At 43.7% G+C, this 13490-nt stretch overlaps 1 protein-coding gene across 38 annotated transcripts in view; it reads right to left on the minus strand.

Annotated features, from left to right (window-relative positions):
• Positions 1 to 13490, minus strand: part of ZBTB20 (zinc finger and BTB domain containing 20) — an 830054-nt gene that overhangs the window by 75596 nt on the left and 740968 nt on the right. For all 38 annotated transcript variants that reach the window (XM_071220624.1, XM_053918373.1, XM_053918396.1 and 35 more), the window contains one exon: positions 5568 to 5668. The gene's annotated coding sequence lies outside the window, so the exon portion shown is untranslated. The remainder of the gene's footprint in view (positions 1 to 5567; positions 5669 to 13490) is intronic.

Raw genomic sequence — 13490 nt, forward strand, 5'->3', positions numbered from 1 at the left:
TACAGATATACCAATGGCAGATATCACTTAACAGAAAAAAGTATTTATCTCTGCTGCTCTTAGACAAGGCCTAGGCTAGTTTCAGATGTGTGCTTTAGGAAATTAAAGCCCTCTTCCAAACATGAGTGCACAGCCAACGTTACTCTTTTCTTTTTACGAGTGCACACACTGTATTGTTCTTTATATAAATGCCCTTGCTTCCTTCCCTAGATTTGATCCTGCTTCCTACCTGACATCCTGCACCACACCCTCTTGTTTGTTATCCCAGGGATCACCTTTGGGGAACATTCATAGCACAGAGGCATCGGAGCCACCTCTATGAACAGAAAATATGACAAACTCAACCTTAATTGGCTTATACCCCCGCTCGCCTAACGTGTCTTTATGTCACTGGACTGTTTCCCAACGGCACAGATAACAGAGAGCCACTCAGTGCCTTTAGAAGCAATTCATTCTCCATGTCACCTTCTCTAATAGTGCTTTTGGACTCCTTTTTCCAGAGTTGAGAAATACTGAGATACAGCCTTAGTCTATGTCTACAAATGCACAGGTTCTGTTATTTTGACCTCAAATTTGCAGTTCACAGTTTATTAAGGGGGAAAGAGCAATTCCTACAGTAATTAATTGGGAATATCTTCTTTGGTTGTGTAAAAAGAATTACACAAACATGGTATCTAAGGACCAGTTTCTCCAAGCCTCTGTGGCTGTGCATTATTCCCTGGAGCCTTTAGAGGGCAGCAGCACGCCGGCTGACTCCAGGCAGCATTTCAAAGAGGCAAACTCCGGACCAGACCAGAACCTTCCTCCTGGTCACCATGCCAAAGGTTGGTTTGCCAAGCTCCGGCCGCTCAGCCTCTTTCTTTCTTTTGCTCTCAGTGCTCACTCGTGCTCTCCCTCTCTCTCTCTCTCTCTCCACCCCCACCCCTCTTCCCTCCTTCCCTCCCTCAATGTTAAAATTATACACTCTGATAAAGTCGCCCCTCAACCGGAAAATGAAAGCTCCAATGAAAAAGTTAGACAAGCCAACAACAACAAAGAAAGAAACTGGGAGAAAGGGGAAAGGGGGCTGGTGAGGGGGAAGGATTTAAGAACAAGAAAAGGGCAGATGTTTCGTAAATATATGCAAAGCAAAACTGGATGTACCCTGAACACTTCCACAGAGAAACAGACCAATCATTGTACACTTCCTCCTGCCACACTGGTGGGAGCTCAGCATTCAGAAAAAAAGAAAGTGTGGCCGCAGGCACCTGCCTTTCAACAGTTAGTTCTGACCATTCTGACCGAGTATCTCCCAATTGTCCACAGAGAACAAAAATATTTTCATCTCCCCACTGCAAGCATTTCTGTTATGAGAAAAAACTGGAAAGGCATTTTAGGTGACTGGCGGCTGGGTTAGTCAGCAGGACCTTCTGGTTTTTAACTCTCATCGTGCCGGCCCCAGCAACAAGTTTTAGGCTGAAACATAGCAGTGAGAGAGATGTTGGCTTTTTCCTTACTAGACCATATTGTATGTGGAAAGAAATATGCATTAAAACATATTGATGAGATGGTAGGTATCACGCATGTGAAATGCATGGAAATTAACCAGATCGGTGGCATTTGATGTATATATTTCACACTTCTTTGCACATATTGCACACACACAGTGATGGCAATGCTTTCTGCAACATATGGAAAATAAATATTTTATCTGTGTGAGCTCTTATCAGTCTCCAGGGTCTGTTGAGAGAAGAGTGCTCTCTTCTATCTCCCTCTCCCAATTTTCTCTCTTCACTGGGCTCCCACCCTCTCCTGCACATTAACATGCCTTTCACTCATCAGCCTGGTTGGATAGAAAAGAATTAGTAAGAACCTCCTTTTGATTAATAATTACCTAGTCATTAGATCGTGATAATTTAGACCAATGATGCCTCCCACCCCCCTGGCCAATCTTACTCTCTTTCCCAACGGTACACTGGGAAAAGCTTAGTACAGTGTTTGGGGATGGGGGTACAGGGCAGGTGGAAACCAACCAGCCCACTGAGGCCCGGTGGCAGAACTGAGTTCCACCATCTAGTAGCTGTGTGTTCCAGATGGATCACTCTGCTTTTCTGGGCCTCAGTTTCCTCATCTGCTAAGTAGAAATAATGACACCTACCTTCCAGGGCTGATGTGAGAATTACGTAAGATAATTCATGTCAAGTGCCTGGCATAGTCCCGGCACATGGTCAGTGCCCAAGGGTGGTAGCTCTTTTCACAGACAGTGTCATTTCTGTGGTTTGTCATTTCAGCTACAGCAGGGCACTTCCTTTACCTTAGTAATCTTCCTTAATGTTTAGATTTGGGCAGAGGCGAGTGCACAGTAATTGTAGCCAAGGTGGAAAGAATGCTGGGGTAAGCAATCTCTTCTTGAGTACTTTCATCTTACTGCATCACCCTCCTGACGCCTTCTGGAAAGAAGGGTTTGCCACTGCTGCTGCTACACCAAGAGCTCCTCTTGACGCTGGGGGTCAAACAAGCCACACTGGGCCTATAGAAGCCCATCAAACATGAGCACGATGGTCTATTCATGAAATCCAACCTTTGGCACTCTCTCTCATCACGTGCTCTTACAAGTTGTTCTTTCACTACTTGGTGTAATGTTCTCAGATCAATTTAAGATGTTTTCATGTTTAAAACATTTTATTCTCTCAATTTTTTAAACCTTGGCAAGACTCACTTAGAATGTTTTACACTGTATCCCTCCCTCACTGTATCAGTGGGATCCTGGCAACAAACAGATGGCACACTCAAAGGTTTTAACTGAAGAGAGTTTAATGAAAGGACTGTACACTGAGGTACAGACGAGGTTAAGGGAACCTCAAGGGAAGGTGGAACATCAGGGAGCCACAGTGGTGGGAAGCTGTTAAATCTCAGCTTTGAACTGTTAGGCCAGCCCTGGCCCATGCAGCTCAGTTGGTTGGAGCATTGTCCCACAGATCGAAAGGTTGCAGGTTCGATTCCTGGTCAGGCACATACCCAGGTTGTGGGTTTGAGCCTGTTAGGATGCGTATGAGAAGGCAACCAATCGACGTTTTTCACACTGAAGGGGCAAGGGATGGCGTGGAGTTCTCTATGTCGAGTCTGAACTGAGTTGGGAAGGGGGCTGGAGTAATACATGCAGTGACCTCACGTTCCTCCCACTCTCACATCTCTCGCTGCTGTCTCCTTTAGGCCGGGGCGGAAGGGGAGCCAGAGGAGAAGACAGCTGGGCAAAGGAGTCCAGAGAAGTCAGCCTCCTGGGCCACAAATCAGGGCAGAGAATGGTTGTGGGGTTTCGTGTGTGTGTGTCTGGGGTGGTGGGAGACTAATAGGCATGCCTATTCTTTCCCTCTCCATTCCTTCACCCTCTTCCTCTAATTTTACTATCTGGAACAAAAGACACAGCAAAATAAAACGAAACAGTTCTCTTTTAGCGTCCACATACCTATTTTGTCTGTTTGCCATTTACAGGAGAAGAAAACTGAATGTAAGCTCAATGCGAGCAGACATTTTTGTTTGCTCGCTGCCATAACTCTCGTGCCTAGAAGAGTGCCTGGTGCACAGTAAATGTCCAGTACTTTTCAGCTGACTGAGTAAGTACACTCACCTCTGCTGTGCCAGACACCACCTATACATTCTCTCCTTTAATTTCCACAACGGTCCAGGTCAGTAGGCAGGACCATTGAGCACGGTTGTCTGCGTGGTATGGGAGCAGGCAGGTTTTAAAATCTAGCACTTGCCCCTTCCTACCCGCCCCCAAGCCTGGAGATCTGGCTCTGGGCATTGTCATCCCACAGGAAGGGACACATTTTTGTAATTAGTCCATGTTTTTTATATTTTAATCACTTTATTGCTTTTTGCACCTAGCAAGTGTCTTTAAGTTTTATTATTATTTCTCTTTCACATATGAGGGAGCTGAGTTTCTGAAAAGCAGAAGCTACTAGGACTAGACCCAATCTGTCCATTCGCTAGGACCTGTGGAATGTGAAAGCAGGCACTGGCTTTCTGCACAGGGGAAGGTCACTTGTGGGCTGCCCGGTAGTTTTCAGGAAACCTTAGGGTCTGATTTCTGGGTCTGGATCTGGGCTCTTTGTAGCACAGGAAAGCAGGAGTGCTAACACTTTGTCCTCTCCCAAAAGGTACAGAAACTTTGAAGCCTGCCTGCATCCTCGTACGGCTGTGCTCTGGCACAACGCAGTTACTCTGTGATGAAGAAAAACTCAGAGAACTAGGCAGGTGTGAGATTTTCTAAGGCACACCTTGCACTTGAACTTAAGGATAAATGAACATGGTCACAAAAGTAAGTCCCTTGCCTAAGTATGAAATGAAGAAACTCTTATGTCATGTCTTCAGTCCCTGGGCATCTGAACCCACTGAGACAGGAGAGCACTCTGACGGTCCCCATGTCCATTCAGGCCAGGCGGCCTGCCTTTCCCCTATGCATCCGCTACCATCAATTACAATCGAGGTGACGTAAAACATTCAAGGGAAAAGCAACACAAAACAAAACAAAGCAAAAACTCTGGCTTTCTCCCTTTGGGGTTGATTTTTGCCAGAAGAGCTAAAGACACAGAAAATATAAATATGAAAGTCCTACCTGAAGTCTAAGAGGGATGTTAGCCTCCCAGGGTTAGATTTTTCCCATAACAGAGATTGCTGTCAAATACTATCCCATTTGCTGCCTCATACCATAAAGGAAAACTTGTGAATACAACAAATAGAATGAGTTTTTGTTTTAAAATGTGTAATTGAGTTATTTTGCATGCATAACCTTTAAATAATTTAAATTACTGGCTTTTCTAGTGAAAAACAAATCCATACATTTATCTGTTATTTTTAGCAATGGTTAATGAATGCTGGATATCAATCTTTCATCAGCATCTTCCTATAGGCATCCCCTCTCCTACCCCAACCTATCTCTCTCTGCACCCTGCCTTGCCAGGGCTGTATCCCTCCTGCATAAATGCCTGTTATGGAGGAAACTAAACCCAGTATACAGAGCTATGCATTCACAGGGCCAAGCTGAGCTGGATACAATGGTTGAGAGATGTGGCCAAAGGAGCCCAGAGCCTCAGCGGGCAGGCCTTGGTCCCCTAGAGTAGGAAGGAGGCAACAAGACAGGCACGAGATTCAGCTCAGAGAGCAGACAGGTAGAGATGGGTGAGGAAAGCGGGCTCCCGATTTGACCAGGGTGGCATGAATGACAAGCTCCAGTGACATTCAACAGAGCGGCACAGTGGGGTGATAAGAGGTGAACAGGCTGGCAGGAGCCTCAGGTAGAGGTGCAGATGACCAAGCAGAACAGCACCAGTACCTGCAAGGTGCGCTCAGAACCAGCCCGGCACAGCCACCTGGAGTGGAGGGCATGCTGCTGCACAGGTGTGACTGCAGGCTGGGAGCTGAGAACTGCTGCGGGCACTTGGGGGCTCAGGCTGATGACCTCACTGCATCCAACAGAAGAAGCTGTCTAAAACTTCACCTGCTTTTACAATTGTGTGTGTGCGCGCGTGTGTTTTAATTAGACAGTGAACTAAAGAGGCCTTTTGTTGGAGGCATAATGTACTCACAGTAGTTTCCAAATAAATGGTGTCACTCTTCAGGTAAGTCACTCCAAGGCTTGGGCCTAGTGCAGATGTTCATTGGGGCAGGGGACAGAGAGTGACTGCATCTAGATCAGATGAGAAACAAACAAAAATCAGTCTGTTAAATGCATAGGTGAAGGTGATCATTCGTTTTGATGGAGACAGAACAGTGGGACATGGTTGAGAGGCGGGGTGTGCACCTTTGCACCAGAGGATGGAAAGTCAGGGAAGGGGGACTGGAGAGGATGCCATCCAGGCTCCATTTTCAGCGTTTCTCCCCGACAGCCTGCATGGTGTGATAGCCTCAACAGCACCGGCTGGTGAAGGTTGAATTGATTTTGTGGTACTGAGTTGGAAGCTGAGGTGGAGGTAAGGGTTGGGGGAGTGGGAGCAATTTCCTTCAGCTTTGCCGCAGCTGACTCCTTTTCCAGTGTTCTTGATTCCACTGCAGTCTGTCTGTCTTTAGTGCTCAGTTCTTACCTACTCTCCAGATGCCCACCGACAGGGCCATGCTTCTGAGCTCTTACCTTTTCTCCCCCCTTCACTACAAAGTCTCCATTTCCTCCATATCCTCTAACCTGTGGAGTGCAGCCGTAGGGGCTACAGAACTGACCGCCATCTGTCTCAGAGCCTCATACCCAGAGGCCTTTTCCCAGGCCTCGCCCCTTTGGCCATACTGGGGTCAAATGACCACTCGATTCCTGAAACTCTCCGCTCTTCACATTGGGATCCTGCATTATTCTGACTTTCCTCCTGACTTCAGTTCTCTCTTCTGCCTCCCGTAGTGGCTGGTCTTCTTTCCCCCGTTCCTAAATTTAGATATTCCTCAAGATTCTCTCCTCAGGCTTTGCTTGCTACACGCACCCTCCATGACCTCGACAATCACTTCTCCATACAGAACCCTCACATTGCTATCTTTAATTTTTGCTTGTCTGCAGAGCTCCAGACCCACATTCTAAATGACTGCCAGTAATTGGCTCATTCATTCATTCACTCATTCAGTGTTTATATAGGCACCTGGAAAGATGAATAAGACAGAGCCTCTAACTTTGAGAAGCCCATGTCTCCATCAAATACTGTACAGGCATTTCAAATGCAGAGAGTTTAAGACAGAATGTATTGCCTTTCCCTCAAAATATGCTCCTTCTCTAGCCTTCTCATTTTTTGCCATTGGTATCATCTTCATCCAGTAACTTGGGTGTCTACAATTGAGGAGTCATCTTTAATGCCCCCTTTTCTTCTACTCCCCAAATCTAATCGGCTGGCAAGTTCTGAAGTTTTTTACTCAGGCTGTGCTTCCTGAATCAATACTTGCTTTCTATCCCAACACTGACTTATCCTTTTCTTACCTGTTCCCAGGGTTTCTCTGAGGCCTTCCTAACTGTCTTCACTTTCTCTAGATGCTCCTTATCACTAGCCCATCCTTCATAATCAATACTACATTAACTTTTCTAAAGTACCATTCGAAACATACTACTTCTTTGCTCTTTTGCTTACTTCTCAGTTTGGCATTCGAGGCCCCTGTGATATAGCCCCAATCTAATTTCCCACTCTTGTCTCTACAGTCCATTCTCCACTGCTGCCAAGTCCTCCTCGTTCCCAACACGTGCACGGACTTTCCTCCCTTTCCCAATGTCTCCATACAGCTTCTCTAAGGGCCATGCACATGCCACCTCATTTATGAAGCATTAGCCAAAGGAAGGTGCCCTTCTTGAATCCTTAAGCACTTATGCACTAAGCCCTTTGCACATTCTATAGACTCTAACAATTTTTTGTGTAGTTTATCTCCCCCCTCTATAAGCGCCTTGGAGGCAGAGACAATGTTACTTTGTGTGCCCTGTGGTTGCAATGCCTTGCACACAGGTCATGCACTCAGCTGATGTATGCCGAACTGAATTTAAAAGGAAGAAAAGATTCTTGCTTAGAGTCATGGAAACTGAGACTGAATTGGAAAAACCTTAAAGTTTATCTCCTCCACCCCCCTCATTTTTCAGATGAGAAGATTAAGGGAACTGACTTACTCAACACCACATCCTTGTTACTGGCTGAGCAATGATAGTTGATATAAAAATTCACAAATGTCTAAATATCTCTTAGTGCTTGCTCAGCACCAATGGGCCCAGGAGACCATCAGCAAAGACTAGACAAGAGAGAGTGAGGGGTTTGGAATGTACCACTTGCAAGGATATACTAGGTTCCAAAATATAAAAAACTTTGTTTCACTAATTCACTTCAATAAACCAAACAAATAAATACCTGTTTATAGTGAAATAATGCTTTAAAAATGAGGTAGATTTTAAAAAGCACAGAAGCAAAGCTTTCTAAACATACCAGGAGAAACAATATGACAATATTGCAAATACCATGGGGTGATAAACTCAGGGTGAAAACCAGAATGAAGAAATTTCTCACGCTTTGGAAAAGCAGTGGGTTTAGCTGAAGTTCTTGGTGTGAACATGCTACAGTAATTCTATGGTTAAATTCACTACCTTAGAGAAACAGAGGCTATTGGCAAATCTGCTATTATGCCACATCAACACTTCTTTTCAACCTAGCTTTGCCCAGTATTTATAAGTTTAAATTTTTACTTACTTTTCCCTCATTATGTCACTAATTTACTCATAGAAATACACAGATGACTACTCCCACATCTGTCTGATTTCCTTCCCTGTTCTTTTGTGGCAGAAGAAACATTAATTGTTTAATCTTATCTTTATCCTCAGACTGAATCATATTCTCTCACCAAAAGATGAGGAGCTGAACCAAACATGTTGTGGGAATAATGTGTTTGGTTCAGCTTCTCTAGGTTAGGAAAACAGACTTTTCCAGGAGACCCCAGTCGTTTCTATTTGGCCACAGAAGTTCAGGCTTTAAATGTTAGCCTTCGGTGCTACAAGCTTTCCTCTGACTCCCAGGTGAGCCCTTTCCACTCACTGTTACTCACCAGAGGGAAAACTTGGCACTATTAATCATACCCTTTTCAGCCAGTGTGGTGGAGCCATGCTATGCACTGAAATGTCCATTAACTCTCAACACCCCAGTAGCCACATAAACAGTAAACTGGGCTCAAGAGTTCTCCATCGTTCTTACCAAACCGTCAGATGGCTGGGAAGGTTATCAACACTTCACCAGACAGAGCTGCCTCATCTGTTCTCCCGCTGGCAACTACATTAGAATGATAAAGGAAATCACTGATCGATATGTCTAGTACATTGTAGTGAAAAACCTCCTAGAAGCATACAAAGCCATTGTGTAATTAGATAAGTGTAGTGCATTTTAAATATGCCTAACACTTGATTTAAGTCGTGCATTTTATAATTAAATGGAGACATAATCTTTCCCTCCTCTCATCAAACTCCTCTTTCTCAGTCTCACAGCCTGCTGTTACGATCTCCCTTTTGTTTTTTGGGAAATTGTCACCTGTCCCCTTCTCCTTTCCCCTGCTGCCCCAGCTCACAGCTGAGGGTCTATGAACCAGAAGTGCTGCCCGGCGGGTCATGTTTTATTGCTTATGGGGCGGTTCTCCTCTAAAAGGACTCAGTGAAATGACTTCATGAAGTTTCATATTTATTTTTTCAATGACTTCCATATCTAATGTAGTCAGTTTTTAAGTCAAAAGACAATTTTGAGAGGCTGCTGGGGCCTCACATCCTTCCCAGAACTGCTCCCTCTGCCTCTTACATCATCACTGTGATAACCAATGCCCTTGGAATCCGGCTAGAAGGCACTTGGTAGGGTCAGAGGCAGAGGGGGACTGTGGGCCATTTCCATTCCAGCCTGTTTTCCTGGTGACATCTCGGCAGCTGTTTTGGAAGCCCCTGGAGAGCAGAGCTGTATGTAACAGTGCCACATTCCACTGTCCAGAACTTTCTGCAGAGGTCTCACTGCAGTATGGCCCTTCCCATCCTTTTGAAATCATACCAAATCATTCTCAAATGACAGATGGGGACTTCATGACTAAAGCTTACAGAAAGAGAATAGTTACAATAATAATTGCCATTCATTAGACCCGTAAATTTTGTCAGGGACTGCACTAGGCATTTTTATACATAAATATATTCATTTAACCCTCACAGAAATGCCACCCTGCAGGTGTCACCATACCCATTTTGCAGACGAGGAAAAGTGAGGCTCAGAGAGCTCAAGTAACCTCTCCAAGATTAGAAGGCTGTGGGTAGTGAAGTCAGAATTCAAACCCAGATTCCTCTGACTTTAAATCTGTGATTTTCTCACTCTGTACCAACTGCTCCAACACGGCACAGGCACATTTCTAGTTCCCACTGTGATCTCAGCACAGGAAAGGTGCTTATGCTCTTTCGATGAGAGTTCAGAGCCACTGAAAGAGCTGAGAGTGCAGGCCTCAGGTGAAGAAACCCTTTACGGGGTTCTTGAAGAAATTATCAGTAAGTATAGCTTCTTCCTAGCTCCTTCTTTTCTAAAGATGAGAACAGTCTTCTCATCTATCTTACACCTGTCTTCTCAAACTCTAATGATCAAATGAATCATCCGGGAGTTCTGGTTCGGCATGTCTGGGATGGAGTCTGTGACTGTGCATTTCTAACGAGCTCCCAGGTGATGCTGATGACACTGGTCTGGGTACCACAGGGCTTACGTCTGACACTCGCCTTCCCACTGAGGGTTGTTTCTGAAGGAGCAGTTCAAGCTGAATAACTCGGCTAACAGCTCACAAGGCTCGACTGGCTTCTGATTCTGGGCCAGTGTGTCAGGTCATCAGGCATTAGACAGAATTCAAGGAGTTTCTGGCATAGAGCACATTATTAAAAATATCATTTCTAGGTCCCCTGGGGCTTTCCTCCCCCCACTGGAAATTAAAATGATAATGTCTCTAACATGTAAAGTTTCTATTTTTTCCATTATTGTTATTTTTAACAATAATTATCTGGTAATAATTCAAATAACACCTTTCCTCTGAGAAATTCAATGAGCTTTACTAACCTTAATCGTCTAACAGCAATTCCCAGGTGTGGATAAAGCTGTCTCAAAGATCACAGTAAATTTAAAATTGTTCCACTTCCTTCCTCTCTCTGTCCCAAATGTAGTGAAGAATTAGTGGTGAGGGGTTACTAATTGGCAAGGACCCACTAGCTCATAATTTAAGGCACAGGGAATTTCGTACAGCAAGGGTAAGTCCAAAAAATAATCAGCAGAGATGTGGCCATGGGGGAACAGAATGTTGGAGAGAGAAAAAAGGAAGGAGAGTTAAAAGGAGTAAGAATAGAAAAAAGAAAACAAAATCACAGAACTAGCTAGATGACCTTGGGTGAATCATTTCATCTCTGGGTGGCTCAGTTTTTCCACCTGTAGGAAAAGGAGATGGATTTTATGATTTGTAAGGTCCCTTAAAAACTCTAATAGTCCCCTGAGAAGAAAGAGGTGGAAATTAAGTAGCTCATCAACCTGTTAAACCATTATACCTGTTAAAGAAATCTATTTGACTTCTAACTTTTTAACTAATTACGTAAAGCGAATTCCCAAGTCTACATCACTAATCCTCCTCTCTGGAAACTGATGAGAAAACCATTTAATGAAGAAGGTACCACAGGCATCATGACCAGACAAACTAATCTGGAGTCCAGCTTCAGCTTTCCAAGGCTACAATCAATCTTTTACTTAAAATTTTTTTATCTCCTTAATGCACCACTAGTTAATACCCATGTCCAGAAGAAATACCTCTGATGGCCTGAAGACCCCCGGATGGCCCTGCCAATAGAATAATGCCCTGTTTGTCACATTAAATCTATGTTCATTTTGTCCATAGAGACTACTTGATTCCTCTCGGACAATTCACAAACTCTGTTTATAAGACCTGCACATCCCAGGAGCCTTAGCACTATCAGATGCAGTTGATTCTTGTTTTTATAGTAAGAGATCTTTGGGGATTCGGTGAGATATGTACATACATATACATAATGCATATGTACATATGATGATGATTTTTCTGGTTTTATTGGATACCTGATAATGGAAACCCCTTCTCTAAGTCATTTGACGCTGGAATCTTCCTGTTCAGAAAAGCCTGCCAGGGGTTCTGGGTCTAGGGTGGTTTTCAGCTCTGTAACGAGGATTCCAACATGAGCGCGATTTATGGTGCAGCATGTTATTGGTGTTATAGCACAGGTATATATACCTTGCCCTTTGCCCTGAGAATATTTTCTGGACTAATTATTGCCGTTTGTGCCTAAATGTAAATCAGGTACCAAGAAACACTGAAATAGCACCCCACCGGGGGACACACTGTCCCTGTCTCCAAAGTGAACATCACTTCCCTTTTCCTGCCTCACCATACTAATTTGACTGTCGTTAACCAAATGCTTACTGTGTGGCAGCTCTCGTGCTGGGCGCTCTTCATCCATTGCTTAACTTTATTTCTTATAATTACCCTTTGGGGGTGGGAATTACATTCTAATTTTGTAGATGAGGAGACTGATGCTTAAGAAAGGTAAAGTTATAATATTTGCCATAGATCATGAAGCCAGAGAAGAGCAAAGTAGGGTTTAAAAGACAGGTTTTAGTTATAATGCTCTATGTCTTAACCTACATGTAGCTTGTGATCACTAAAGCACTGATCTCCTGCCCTCATTCTACTCCGATTCCTGTGCGGTCCCCAACAGAGGCTTGGATTAGCTTCTCCATCATGGTCCTCTATGCCTTCTTGCACCTGTTTTCATCCTTCTCCAAAACCTTCTACACTTCATTGTGTTTCTCCTCTCTACTTTGGTTGATACATAATCCCAGAACACATTATCTTTTTTTTTTTTTTTAAACAGAGCTTCACCTCCATCTTCTCCAGCTACTTCTTAGCCCCAATTCTTACTCCAATTTACTCTTTTAAGACTTCACATTTGACCTTAAGTGTTCCAGCCCCAGTTTGAGAACACTTCTTCCTTAATGCCTAAGGAATCTACTCTTTCCACCTCGTCCATTAGTAGGCCCCTGGTGGCTTCATTGGATGTCTTTATCCAGTCTGACTTAACCATCTAATCAACCACATTAACAGTGGCCTCAATAACCCTCCGAATTTCCTTTTCCCTGACCTTCTATATATAGGACCTCTTCTTATTTTCTTCAACCTTGAATCTGTATTAAAACTTCCCATTCCCTCCTTCTCTCAGTACAAAACCCTATACATGCATGGAATCTGTACTCCCCTTCCTGCTTGGTGTTGTTCCTAAGTACACGCCTACAGGAGTTTTTCCCTTAATATGTCCTACTTTACCAAATTCCATTCTCCATTCTCTTTTCAGCTGATGACGTTCCCTCCTGCATTAGTAAGGGGATCTTGACCATCCAGTGTGGTAAACTCACTGGCTCTCATCTCCTTCTGCAATATGTCTATCAAAATTTTCATCATTTTGTTTCTTCAAGATATATTATACCTTTTCCCACATTCTCTACCTATATTGGAGGTTACCTTCTGTACTTCTGATCTTTATCCTTCCCTTTGGGCCCATCAGTGATATCTTCTTCTCTGTAGTTGGTGACATATCCATTCATAATAGTACTAGATTACTTGTCACAATATAGTGTTTTGCCCTGCTTTTAACCCCCACCTTTCTAAATCTTTCCAGCTGGTATATCTCAAAGTGAGTTTTATATAACACTAGCATGTCAAGGTACATCTCAAAAAAAGTTCCTTGGTCAAATATAGGAAACACTGCATACTCTATATCCCTCTTGCAAACTCATAATGCACATAAGGATATTAAAGGTGCTGAAGACCCCAACATTGTCCAGACTTAACGGATTACAGACCTATCCCCCATATCCCCACCCTTTTTAATGAACACCTATTTTTTTATTAATGATTTTTAGAGAGAAAGAGGACAGGAAGGAGAGAGAGAGAAAGAGCGAGAAACAGACAGACAAGACACACATAGATTTCTTGTT

This window comes from Desmodus rotundus, chromosome 2, assembly GCF_022682495.2.
Source record: "Desmodus rotundus isolate HL8 chromosome 2, HLdesRot8A.1, whole genome shotgun sequence".
NCBI lineage: Eukaryota > Metazoa > Chordata > Mammalia > Chiroptera > Phyllostomidae > Desmodus > Desmodus rotundus.